General features: G+C 46.4%; 1 protein-coding gene across 2 annotated transcripts in view; it reads right to left on the bottom strand.

Annotated features, from left to right (window-relative positions):
* STXBP6 (syntaxin binding protein 6) overlaps nt 1–11,292 on the bottom strand; it is a 256,274-nt gene extending 244,982 nt beyond the window's left edge. The window contains exon 1 of one of the 2 annotated variants that reach the window (XM_080807490.1): nt 10,978–11,292. The gene's annotated coding sequence lies outside the window, so the exon portion shown is untranslated. The remainder of the gene's footprint in view (nt 1–10,977) is intronic. The other variant, XM_080807493.1, reaches the window with a different exon arrangement.
* Between the last annotated feature and the right edge of the window lie 2,477 nt (nt 11,293–13,769).

Genomic DNA, 13,769 nt, shown 5'->3' on the forward strand with positions numbered 1-13,769 from the left:
GTCCTGGGATCGAGCCCCACATCCGGCTCTCTGCTCTGCAGGGAGCCTGCTTCCTCCTCCCTCTCTGCCTATCTGCCTACTTGTGATCTCTGTCAAATAAATAAATAAAATATTAAAAATAAATAAATAAAAAGTAAAACAAACCACACAATTGAAAACCAGGCAAGAGACCTCACAAAAGAGGATACCTAAATGCCAACATACACATGCAAGACACTAAGCTTCACGTGGTGATAAGGGAAATATGAACTGAAAACCATAAGAAGAGACCTCTACACAAACATCTGAAATAGCTGAAATGAAAATGACTTCTCAAACTAAGTATTGGCAAGAACGTGGAAAAAGGGAACTCTCGTTCACACCAGATGGGGCTATAAATTTGAGTGACATACTGGAAAACCGCTTGGCTCTATCTACTAGAGCTAAATGCATTCATGTCACAAGACCCAGCAAGAATGGCCACACACACACACACACCAGCGACGCATACCCGTACATCCCAAAAGACCTATGTTCATGAATGCTCACTGCAGCTTTATAACAGCCCCTAACTGGAAACAGCTCAAACATCTGTAATTAAGAATTGTGGTATATTGATACAGTCCAGCTTCTGCTCCATGAGCAATAGCGATGAATCTCACAACACTGAAAGAAGTCAGACACAAAAGAATACAAAAGGAGGACTGTACTCAGACGAAACTCAAAAATTGGCAAAAGCGATCCCTAGTGTTAGAAGTCAGAACAGTGGCTACCACGGAGAAGGAGGTTACCAGCCAGCTCAAGGAGAGATTCTGAGGTGCTAGTGGCTCTCTCTTTCTTCATGTGTGTTAAGACTAAATGGATGTGCTTATGGAGTGGAAATTCCCTACACTGGACCCATGTAATCTGACCTTGTTTCTGTGTTTATGTTAATTTAAAAAAAAATTTTTTTTTTAAAGCAAAACCATCTAAATGCCTCCTCCTGTGCAATGCCAAACAGGGCAAACCCATTCAACTGTCCCTTAGTGTAACTGTATGTCAGCACTCGGGCCTAGTGAGAACAGCAAGAGGCACTGGGTCCTGCTCCCACCTGTGCCTGCTCCCCACCCTGACCCGGGGGATCCCGGGACTCAGAGGGAATTTGACTCCCTGGGCCTCACTGCTCTCATCTAGAGAAACCAGCTGGGTAATGATGAGTCTCAGATAAAATCTAGTGAGGACACTCTGCAGACCACAAACTGGCAGGACATCATCATGTCCTACAGCAGACACCATTGAGAAGCAGGAGAACCTGAGGAGAATCAGGGAAATTTTGAGGAGCTCTGGGTGGTGGGGGGTGGGGGAGGGGCTTCCTTTCAAGAGTTTTAGGGTGGTAGCGTAGGTTATTTATGAAATTACCTTTCAATGCCAACATGAGTTAGTAGACTTTCCGTTTGCACAGCTGTATCATGAACTGCTCTGTAATAAGCTTTCCATCATAAACAGTGCTTTTCAGCTCACATTGGAAATGCTACACACCCTCCAACTGGAAAGTAAGGGGAAGTACCCAGCACTACCCGCATCTGAGGGTGGGTCATGCAGACAAGAGGAATCAGTATTTGTGAAGTGCTTAGAACTGTGTTCTATGTTAGCACATCACAATCTCCAGGGAAATGTTAAATACGAAAAATAAGAGACTGACAGAAAAACTAATGGATGGCACAGTGGAGGGGAATCCCAGAAGAAAGCAGCTGCCCAGCACAGTCTATTTTTATTGATTCTCCCCTATATGTCAGACACACTAGGCTTCGGGGACACAAAAATGAAGATCCCAGCCTTGGGAGGCGTTCACAGCCCAGTGGGTTTGGAGAACAAGAGCTATTCCAAAACCAGGTGCCTAAACTCAGGACTCCCTGTCCCATTTTTTAAAAATCAGTGTCTGTGTGGTTGGCAATGTGGATGAACTTGGAAGTATGTCCATTTTATGACCATTGAGCTCTTTTGATAAGCACCAAATTTTTACCTGCAGGGCCAGATGTTTTTTGTTTTTAACTACTGTTATAGTTGCACAAGGATTTAATTTGAAAAGGCCTTCCTTCAGGAACCCCCAGCTTTATATACCTCGTTTCTTCTCAGCAGCAGGACCGCTTCCTATTGTGACTTAATGATAGGGTAGATTAATTACTTCAATAATAATATTAACTTCTCAACCACTAGATACCGCTGGCTTTCACCTGACCCTGTCTGAGGCGACATTTTCCCAGCAGTCTTAAAATAAAGAGCTGGGTGAGGCAGACCCTCTCTGGCCAAGCTTCCTTATGCATGGTGGTCATGAGAGGCAAGGAGATTAGAGCACACACATTCACTTGCTTCCGAAATCGGATCTTTCCCACTTCCGAGCAACACTCCTCCTCCACCTTCTGGAAGGACTGTAAGTGCCAGTGAGGCCTAGTGTGTTGGGCTTCAGCAGGAATCTTATCTTTGATTGCTTGATGTTGGCGCAACATCAGGTTACATGCCCAGCCCCAGCACCATAACTAAGTGAATAATCTCATTCTCTTCAAAATCGGGCATGAAAGAGCCACACGGGCCAACCCACCAAACAGTCAAACAAGAGGGTGAAACTGGACCTCACAGGGTGACATCACTGTCCTTAGGAAAGCAAGGAATTTCGGGCTGTGAAGGCTTGGAAACTAGTTTGACTTACTGCACTTGGGGTTTTGTTAAAACCTTAGAAACTATTCGTGTCTATTTTTTTCCCCAGCAGAAAGTGAAAAGGATCTGTCCACTTCACTGAAGTGTAAACACAATCTCTTATTTCCTCTCCCTTCAAATGAGGATAAAGGAGATAGAGACAAAAGTTAACAAACGTCGACTCACCTTGTGTAACCCTACGCAGATGCCGCTAGCTCTGAGGAGTGCTGGTGTGCCCTCTTAGAGCCCAGACCACTCTCACAGGGGCTATTCACGCCAGCCTCAAAACCAGCCCCACGAGCCAGGCTGGCAGGGAAATGGAGACCCGGTGGGCCAGTGCCAAGATTTAGTTCCCACTTCTTCCTCATCCCTTGTTCCTCATTAACCTAATTCAATCCAACCTTCCCAGAGTTAATAGATTCATGGAAAGCAAATTAACAAAACGCCCAGATTTTCTAAAGTCAATAATGAAACAAATACTTTCACCCTCATCCCCAGAAACTTTCATCCATGCTGTTCATGAAGTTCAGTGGTTTGCATTTTAGCTCCCTTTATTTCCTGTCTTGGAAAGAGATAAAGATCACTAAGGGATGGAGTAGGCAGGTAGGCAGGGAGGGGCACAGACCACCAACGAGCAGCTCAGAGATGACCTTCTGGTAAAAAAGAAACCAACTCTGGGGTCCCTGGGTGGCTCAGTGGGTTAGGCCTCTGCCTTCGGCTCAGGTCATGATCTTAGGGTCCTGGGATCAAGCTCTGTGTTGGGCTCCCTGCTCAGCTCCCTCTGCCACTTCCCCTACTTGTGCTCACTCTCTCAAATAAATAAAATCTTTAAAAAAATAAAATACTTGTGCACTCTCTCTCAAAGAAATAAAATCTTTAAAAAAAAAAAAAAAGAAAAATCAACTCCATCAAAGCCAAATAAAGACCCGACACCTAAAAGTTATCCGGACTCAACTGAGACTAGCACAGTGACTTTATCAAAGCCATGGTAATTTGAAAACCAATCAGGTCTCAAATCGTGAGGAGCAGGTTTCATGCTTCATCTACTACATCCTCTCCCCAACCTAACCCCATCCATGCAAATCAAAAATCCCTGTGAAGCCCTTGGCTTTCTTCCACATATTTCTTTCCTTCAGTCCTGACCGTGGAGTTCTTAGCCCTTTACAGAAGGAGAAGGCAAAGAGGCAGCATTCCAGGCCCATTAGGTTAGGTACTTTTCTGTGAGTTAGGTCTTATCTGATGTTACAGAGAAGAAAGTTATAGCTCAGATGTGACTTACCTCGCCCAAGTTCCCCAAGTAAATTAGCGGCAGAGCCACTACTCAGAGCTACTCAGCTCTGCTTTAGTCCAAGGCCATCTGCTCCACACTGCACTGGCTTCTACTCAGAGTGATCACGGACCAGCAGCAAGCACATAGTGGGAGCTTGTTCTAATGGCAGGATCTCAGGCCCCAAGCCCCGGCCTACTGAATCAAACTCAGCACTTTTAACAAGATCCCCGGGGTGTTTCTGCCCATGAGTTTAAGAAGCCCAGCTATGCTACAGCGCTGAAGAGAGAAGAAACATCTCTCCCAGGGGGATGGCAGCCTCAGCCCCAGTGGAGTTAAAAACTCCTGTAGTATCATGACTCTTGGATCCAAACACACTGATGCTTGTGTAATGCCAAGTGGCACCTGAACTCTGCTTCAGACAGATTTCTTTTAAGGGTAGTCTTGACAGGCCTCCATAAACAAATTGGAAGATGACACTAAGACATCTATCATAGTCAAATCTTAAGGGAGGAGCTAAACATAAGCTGCCAGTCAGAAGAGCCTATTGCCCTTTGGTGGGTCACAGCAAGGAAGCCCGCATACGGAATTCGTCTCTGGAGGGAAGTCCAGAAACATACTCCAATCTGATGATCCCAAGGATCATGCCACAAAACCTATCTCACTGACTCAGGAGCCACTTGGAGCAAAGTGCCTTTAATTCAGGAGAAGGATTTGGATCATAAAGTAACAGGAAAACCCTAGAAGACCCAAAGACAGCAAGGTCAAAGGAATCATCTAGATATTTTCTTTTCTCCAAAAAGAAAACCTGGCCTGAAATGAATACTCTAGAGTTCTAGAGCTCTCTGACCACTTTTTTCCTTACTATTTTCTTTTTGTTCCAGCCTTCTTGCCTTTTTATCCTGATAGAATTCGTACCTCATAAAATTCACCGTTTTAGAGAATCCAATTCAATAGTTTGTATTCACAAAGTTATATAATCATCACCACTGATTCCAGAACATTTTTCATCACCCCAAAAAGAAAGCTGTATCCATCAATAATCACTCCCCATTCTCCCCAGCCCCTGGCGATCACTAATGCACCTTCTGTCACTATGGATTTGCCTATTCTGGACATTTCAGACAAATGGAATCATACACCATAGGGCCGTTTGGGTATGGCTTCTTTCATATAGCATGTTTTCAAGGTTCATCCTCGTAGCCTGAATCAAACTGCATTCCTTTGTATAACTGGACCGTATTCCATTGTATGGATACCCCACACTTTGTTTATCCATTCATCAACTGGTGGGCATTTGGGCTGTTTCCGCTTTTTGGCTGTTATGAATAATGCTGTTGTGAACATTTCTGTCCAGGTGTTTACATGAACATGTTTTCTGTTCCCTTGGGTATATGCCCAGGAATGAAACTGGTGCTCGGGTACCTCTGTGTATGGGTTGAGGAACTGCCTGTTTTCCAAAGTGGCTACACAATTCTACATTCCCAGCACCAATGGAAAGTACAAGGGCTCCCATTTCTCCACATCCTCACCAACAATTGGTCTTCTATGTCTTTTTAATAACAGCCATCCTGATGGGTGTGAGGTACTACATGGTTTTGATTTGTATTTCCCTAACGACTAATGGTTTCGAGCATCTTTTCATTCTCTTATTGCCATTTGTGTATCTTCTTTAAAGAAATGTCTATTTAAAGGACGCCTGAGTGGCTCAGATGGTTAAGCGTTTGCTTTCAGCTCAAGTCATGATCTGCAGGTCCTGGGATTGAGCCCCATGTCGGGCTCTTAACTCAGTGGGGAGTCTGCTTCTCCCTCTCCCTCAGCCTCTCCCCCTGTTTGTGCTCTCTCTCTCCATCTCTGTATCTCTGTCAAATGAATAAATAAAATCTTAAAAAAAAAAAAGAAATGTCTATTTAAGGCCATTGCCCATTTTAAAATTGGGTTGCCTTTTTATCGCTGAGTGGTAAGACTTCTTCCTTCATGCTATTTTTTGAAACTCCAGGCACACCCTCTCTTCCTGGAAAACTCTTCTTCCAAATACCCCAGACTCTTCAGCTCGACTTCCCTCTGTACTTGGACCCACTGTCCTCTAAAGGCCTAGAAACACTGATTCTCTTTGTGTCTCATGTGCCCTTCCTTGTTTTTAACCTGAGTGTTGGGCCCCCCTCCTCTTTCTCCACAAGTAGCTCTTCTGTGGTTACCAGAACTCATGGCTACTTCAGTGAATTCAAAGAATCGAGAAAGAACAGCAGGTTCTTTGACCACCAACACAGACTCACTCAGTCTTACCCTGTGCAAGGCATGATCCTTTTCCTGTGTGCTCTGAAAATTACTGACATGCAGGCACTAAGTACAATCCTTCATACTCCTGCTCCATTATGCCACCAACCTAAAACGCCCCTTCTCTTCTCTAAAGAAGTACAACCACCCATCATTTACATTTTCACAGTTTATCCCCACCATGGAAACTAGGTGAAACCAGCCCACCCATAGCTGATGTTAATTAGCATATTAGAATTGTTGGAATGTACTAATGTGGTAATGGAGTATTAGAAGATCCACACATAACCTCAAAAACGTTGCATTTTGGGAAATGTTTAATTGAATAAATACAACCAAGATTTTGTTGTTGAGGCTGTTAACTCTGGTACTTTTCAGAGACTTTGATATGATGATGCACATGTTGAGAATCTCTAAGAGGGAAAAATAACAGGCAGCGCTTCCAAATTGATCTGCCCTTTTCAAGAGCATACCTATTAATGGCCACCCCAATAGGATTCTTCTGATGTACTCCAGAAACTGCTGAGCTAATTCAATTGCTGCTTAATTCTATCAGCTGGACAGCACGGAGTAGAAACCATATTTTCTACCCGTGTAAGGAACCAAATTTGCTTTGTTTTAGAATATTGTCAATTGGAAGTCCCTCTATTTCCATGTCGGTTTACAGAAAAAGAAAAAAAAAACATATATTAAAAGTGTTCATAGTTTTGAAGACCCATCCAGATTTCTGAAATTGAAAAATGATATAATGTGGGGGGGGGGATGTATTTTAGAATTGAGCTAGTATCATGCAACTGGGGTTTTAGTTTAAGCACACTCTAGGAGGGTTGTGGAGAACAGTGTTCCAGGAATGGGCTGTGACTCTCTATGATCCAGAACCGTCCAAAGACCGAAGAGAACTAAGGTCTCATAACGAAGAGAACTAAGGTCTCATAACGACAGTCTCACAACAGACTTATCCAAGGGAGTGAAGATACAAAGTGGTCACGTGCTAAGAAAAGCTAAGAAAAGCTAACAACAGAGATAAGGAAAGAAGCCTCCCCCACACTGGAAAAAAAATCCTAGCAGTGAAAAGTAGGGGTAACACCCAAAATATAAACATCAAGTTATGGGAAAGAATTTTAAAATAGAAATGTTCCCTACTCATGTTAAGTAGGAGAAACCATTTAAATTAGCTAGTGAATCTGAAGAATTACAACCGGAAGGTGTTTCTTTACTGTGTGCTGATTACCATCAGGAAGACAGGCATGGGCCTTGCAGTTTTATCTACTAAAACACTAAATGGTACACTTGAGTTTTTGAATAGGTTTCTGATTTTACTGATAGGTCTCTCTAGTGCTAATCATCTTAAAACTAAAACAAAGCACAAATGGAAGGCTAAGATAAAGCCTGTGGTCAGCCTGGATTCCATTTGGCAAGGCAACACAAGAACTTATTAAAGTTCTGATCTCCTCTTAAAACTAGTCATTTGGGTGCTACATAAACCTTATTCTTTCTTTAGGATGTCATCTCAGGGGCCCGCCCAACTCCAGCAGGCTCCCTCCCAAGGCCTTTCTGATACAAAGCAGTTAAAGTTCAAGGCCGCAACTAGTCATGGTGGGCTCTCAGCCCAGCACCCTAGCTTGGGGGGCAAGAAGAGCTTAAGATTGGGTTGTGCGCAGTCCTTGATTATTAGCAAAATGATACAGAGAGGCTGATATACTGCACAGCTGCCCCCGGAAGTCAGCCTTCCTTCCCCTCAGAGTGATAGAGGATTTCATTCACCTCCGACACCTCCATTGACAGAGGAAGGGAAGGCCTTTGCCAGGTCTGATCACTACAGAACATCTGTCACAAAGTATACTTCACCTTCTCTCCCCCACCCCCCAGTTCTGGGTAAGCTGTCCATTCAGAGAAGGCAGCACGTTGCCAGGGTGTTTTTGTTTTGTTTTGTTTTAAACACTTGCTTATAGCTATTCGACCTGGTTTCCAATCTTAAGGTTCAAGTTGCCATAACTTTATGCACCCCACCCCCTGCACAAATGTCTGAGATCCCCAAAGAAAGGACTTATCAATAGCAGGGTCACCAATCTCAGTCCACTCAGGAGTCACCTAGAAACCAGAGGCTGAGTATTTTACAGTGTGAAAAAGAAGGGGGAATCCTATCTCCCTATGTGGGCAAGATTCATTCATTTGAAGAGCAATCAGGATTATTAAAAACTGGACCATCATAAGTGGCACAGGTACTGGAAATACAAAATGCTTTAGGTAAGTTCCTAAAACACCCTAGCTCTGTACGTGAAGTATTAAAATAATCACATTTCAGAACAAACCTCACCTCTTTTTCTCTCATGTACACACACCTCCCTGCCGTTAAGTCAGTGATTCTGTTCGCATGGTCCTTGGACTAGCAGCACTGGCATCATCTGGAACTAGTTGGAGATACAAATTCTTGGGCCCCTTTCCTCCACCCTAGACCTAGAGAATCAGAGACTCATCAGTGCAGCCCAGCACTTTGTTTTAACAAGCCCTCCAGTTGACTCTGATGCTCACGATTGAGAACCCCTGCTCTAGGATTAGGGAAGATGCAGCACCTGGGAGGCTCAGGAGCTGGATTAAACACTTATTAGCCCAGTGAGAGGAAATCCCACCCATTCTTGTCTTTGGTGACTACTGGCTCTTAATCTCAGACTGATGAGGGGTTAAGTCCTTAGTTCAAGGTCACTGTTGGAGGCCAAGTCAGAGCTCCAGCCCAGGGTCTGCTGACTCATCAACCTTAATTGTCTGCATAGGGGTCTAGCTGATATGTCAATTTTGGGGCCCAGGACTCTGAACATTGATAAGGCAACTCTGGAGATCTCCTAATCTACACCAGGCTTCTTTCCTCAGATAAATATGAGGGCTCAACCTCAACCCTTAAAATCAAGAGAGGTGGATTTCAGGAAGAGGAAAAAAAAAAGGATAAACAGCTATTTCCAAAGACCTGAGCAACCAAGCATCTCAGTGAGGAGTGGGTAGAGGGGAGAAGGCTTAGGTGTCTTATTATAATTAAAAGTATTCATTAATTCAGAAAAAACTGAGTAAAGAGCACAGGCACACTAAGATCTGAATGGTGCTTTCAAGTTTTCTTAGAACTTTCATTTCTATTATCTCACCCAAGTCTCACAATAATCCTGCAATGAAAGGAGAGAAGGCCCCTAGCGTCCCCATTTGATAGAAGAGGAAACTGAAGGTCAGAGTGGCTACTTGTCTATCAGCACAGTCATCAGCTGTCAAGCCAAAACTTGACCTCAGGTCGGACTCTAGAACCTGTATACCCATGCCATGTGAGTCCCACAGCTGGAAATCCACCCCAAAGCAGATTAACCCCAGGGAAAAAGCAAAAAGAAAAACATGCAGCCGAAACGATGAGCCCCTAAAGCACAGCACGCGAGCGGTGTGTGGGTGCCCCTTTAAGAACCAAACACACAAACCCAACAGCCAAGGTGTTCAGCCAAAAAAGAAAAAAAGGAGGGAGAGAGAGAGAGGCATATTTCTAGCCCGCATAATCATTTCTGGACCAATTCCCACTAGCAGCCTCTAAGGCGAAAAGCGTCTCACTGCCTGGCTGAAGCTCCTCCACCGCCACTACCTCCCCCAACCCCCCCTCCACCCCGGGGGTTATGACAGCACAGCTCTGACTCGTGTGCGGGCAAAACCCCAAAACTCAAAACAAGAAGTGAAAAAAGTGGAGCTAGAAGAAACCGGCAGCATCCTCCACACCCCGGCAACCTGCACAATGCCAGTTCCAGGGTCTTGGGGTGGCCTGCAACGCGATGTTAGGAGCCTGTGGAATGAGGCGGACATTCTGGTGGGCCCACTGGCCCTGTTCTTTCCCGCCCAGTCCCTGAGTAAGAATAATTAAAGAGAGGATTCGTTATGAAGTCCTGGGGCCAGAGCCCAAGGCAGATAAATCCAGGCACCCTCTTCTAAGGATCAGAATGTCAACTCAAACCCTCCATCTGGTCCTTCCCTTTAAGTCCTGTCCTCTGCGAAGATGAGCAGGGTGGGGTTGGCGGGGTGCTGTAAACCTGAGGAAAGGCTGGAGGAAAAACTGTACCATCCGCCTACCCCAGCCATGTTGCCCCATGTGTGTGGGGCTCGATTCCGTCCCGCGCTAACTCGGAACCGGACGTCCCTGACCAGGTCGGAGGTTGGGGAGGGGGCAGCGCCCAGCTACACGATCTGGAGGTAGGGAGCAGTGCCGCCCGGACAGGCTATCTCACTTTTGGCAGGAATGATTTTCCTAGACGACCCCACGGAAGAGATCTGGTGAATCGCGGATTTCAGCCAGGGGTGGAGGAACTCAGGCCAGGGGCGCAGCGACCCACTCGGGTCCTCCACACCAAGGTCTCGGGACGGCACCCTCGGGACTCGTCCTACCGCGGGGACGGTGCGGAAAGAAGGGATCCATCCTCAACTTTCTCGGAGGAAACTGCTCCGCTCCGCGGCTTGCCTAACCCTCCCCGCACAGTGGGTCCCAGGTCTGGGGAGAACCGGGGACCGAGTCCCTCACTGCGCGCACAAAGCAGCTGCGCCTGGGCGCGCAGCCCCCTCTCCCACCGCCCGCCAAGTTGAACGCATCTCTCTGGGCGCCTCCCTACTCCCAGGGCCCCGCAGTGGGGTCCCTGCCCCGGCCGCCCGCATCGGACCGAGCTCGGGGTGCCCTGACCGCCGCGGCTACTGCAGCCGCATCCCCCCCACCTCCAAACCCGGCCTGGCCTCTGCCTCTCCCGCCCGGTGCCCCCACGCCCCGGCCCTACCGTGCAGCCCGGCTAGTGCCGGGGCAGTGACAGTGTGCGGCACGCGTCCCAGCCGGCGAGGCTCCTCCCCGGGGGCTGCCCCGCACGGGGCTCCGGGCTCCGGACAAGGCTCGGCCGGCCCGGGCGCTGGCTCGCCGCCGCTCGCGGCTCCCGCGCCGGCTCCCGCTGCCGCGCGCCAAGAGGGAGGGGCTGAGGGGGGGAAACTCCCGGCAACTCCAACTCTGGGCGCTGGAGCTCCAGCTGCAGCCGCGCGCCCGCCCGCCACCGAGTGCGAGAGCCTGCGAAGCAAACCTGCCCCCGCGGCCGCCTCTGAGCATGCCCAGTGCCGCCCTGGGCGAGCCCAAGCGCTCTGGCCCGGGGCAGAGAGCTGCGGCTGGGGGCCGGAGACTCGCCCTGGGCTCGGGACTGCCGACGTGGGGCTAGGGGAGGGAGGGACGAGCCAGTGCCGCATAGGGGGCCCTGGAGCAAAGGGCCAAGGGGGGATTAAAAAAACGGTGCGGAAGGCAATGCCAAGTTTCACGGGTTGTGAGAAGTTTGTGGGCTGGAAAGGTAAGCTGCTTCTGAGTCTCTCTGCAAGACTCTGAAAGGACGACAAGGAAGTATTTATTCTAACAGTAGAGTGGGCCCAGCACACGGGTTTTATCCAGTGCACTCAAGCCTGGGGTCGCTAACCCAAAGAGCTAACGACGGGGCCTGGCAGGTAATGCAAATAAGTGAGCCGCCTAGGGCGCGAAGCAGTGGAGAGGGCTCTAAAGGCACACTCTGTTACAAACTCCCAGGGCGGTAATGGAAGAATTCAGGCCCACCTTTGCTAAATTTTCTGATTCTTCAAGAAATGACAGAGAGTTCGATTCTTCCTCATGGAAAACATCCTGATTTTTACATCTTGATAACAAGGGCAGTTTTTTGTTTGTTTGTTTTTAACACTGGACCAAACAAAATATATCTGGGTCCCTTCCCTGTTTGGCCCCACAGAAAACTAATGTGAGGATTGTGATTTCTGCCTTTTTTTTTTTTTAAAGCAATGAGGTGCCGAGTGCCGACTGTGGTTTAGAAGGCACTGGAAGGGATCCAAGATGATTCAGATGGCTATCAAAGTCCTACCAGTTACTAAGGGAAATGGGTTTTCAAAACAGAAGAGGGCTGCAGATAAATGCTGGGGCATTGAAGAGTAGAAGTTACTGGTGTGGAAAGGGGTAATGAGAACTAACTTTTGGGAAACATCATTAATAAAAGTACCCAAGGGAGCAGTCACTGCAAAATCAGTTAACAGTGCACAGCAGAGGCATTTTGGAGTCTGAAGAAAAAGGAAAAACCAGTAATGCTGACCCTGTCTTTCTTTGAAATTTTGATATTTTTCATCATGCATTGTTTGCATTAATTTTTAAAATATTGCATCAAAATATTTGTATTGGTTTCTGAGTTTCTTGACATCCCCTTGAGTTTTGCGGCACACCTCACCCTGGCCTGTGCCCTGCTGGGGTGCTACGTGGTGGTACACTGGTCTGCTTAGTTAGAGTGTAAGGGGCAAGAAATAGCATACTGAAATGGGAAAGGGGGTTGGCACAATGGGGCAGAGCACTTGACTGCCAGTTTGTGGAGCCTGAACTTCAACCAGTTGTTAGCAAAGATACTGGGGGAAGACAGTGACGTAATCCGGACCCAACTCTAGGAAGATGGGCTGCTACAGATCCAGGAAGGTGGTTTGGAGGGGAAGAATAGGAGAAATGGGGTAGCTGGAACACATTCATGGCTGAGGTCTTATGAAAATCTGACCCATATCCCTAACAAAGTCACATGTAGTTTGCTTATAATTGGAGAGGCGTGTCGTGGGGCTAGCTGAGTGCCTGAGGGTAGGACTCCCAGGTCCTGGTTTAAACCTCAGCCATTTCCTACCAGGTTTCCATGGGCAAGAGGTTGCAGTTCTAAGCTGCCTTTTCTTTGTGTATTAAATTGTTGGGTGATTCTTAGAACATTTTTGTGAGGATTCAGAGAAATAAAGTATGCCTAAGGGCTTTGAAAACTGATAGTTTAAGCAAATATAAGGCATTGTTCTTACCTACATATCTATATGAAATAGAATTTAAACGAAAAAGTTCTGCGGCTTTACAAAAGTTGTCTTAAGCAGGAAGCTTCTTTGATTTAACAAGCTCTTTTAGTGTGTGTGGGATTCTGTTGACAAATATTTGGAATCAGCTTTTGGGTAATTCGACGATTTTGTGAATTAAGGTATCTCTGTACTCATCTCTACAGCAAGTCACTCAAAATGACCCCCACCCTTTGTATGGCTACCCACTCTCTCACCTGCAGGTTATCAATGCAGTCTTTGCCTTAATGAGACACCTGGGACTTACCTCTCTGCCCTGGATCACTGTCACAGCAGGTGAGTTCCTTGGTTGGTGCATTCATGGAGAACAAACCACCACTTGTCTATGGGAAAGCATTTTAAGCATGTAGAAATCTCAAAGAAAAAAAAAATGCTTGGGTGTTTACACAAGAAGCCTTCCAGAAGTTATGGAAAGGCGGAAATACCTAGCCCTGGACCTATGACATAACAGGTAGTTACAAATATTTGCAGAATATATAGCAATTTATATCATCCGAATCTTCTGTTCTACCACCCACAGATCCTAAGAATTATTTCTAAAAAGTCACACTAATGATAAAATCATAAGGAAGAACAAGAACAGGACATAAACATTTCTAAAGGATATAAACAGGATACAAACATGTTCTTTTCTGAGTAAAATGCTTTGTCTACTTATATTTTAAATTGTTTTTAAAGTAATTTT

The sequence above is a fragment of the Martes martes genome (assembly GCF_963455335.1).
Source record: "Martes martes genome assembly, chromosome: 7".
NCBI lineage: Eukaryota > Metazoa > Chordata > Mammalia > Carnivora > Mustelidae > Martes > Martes martes.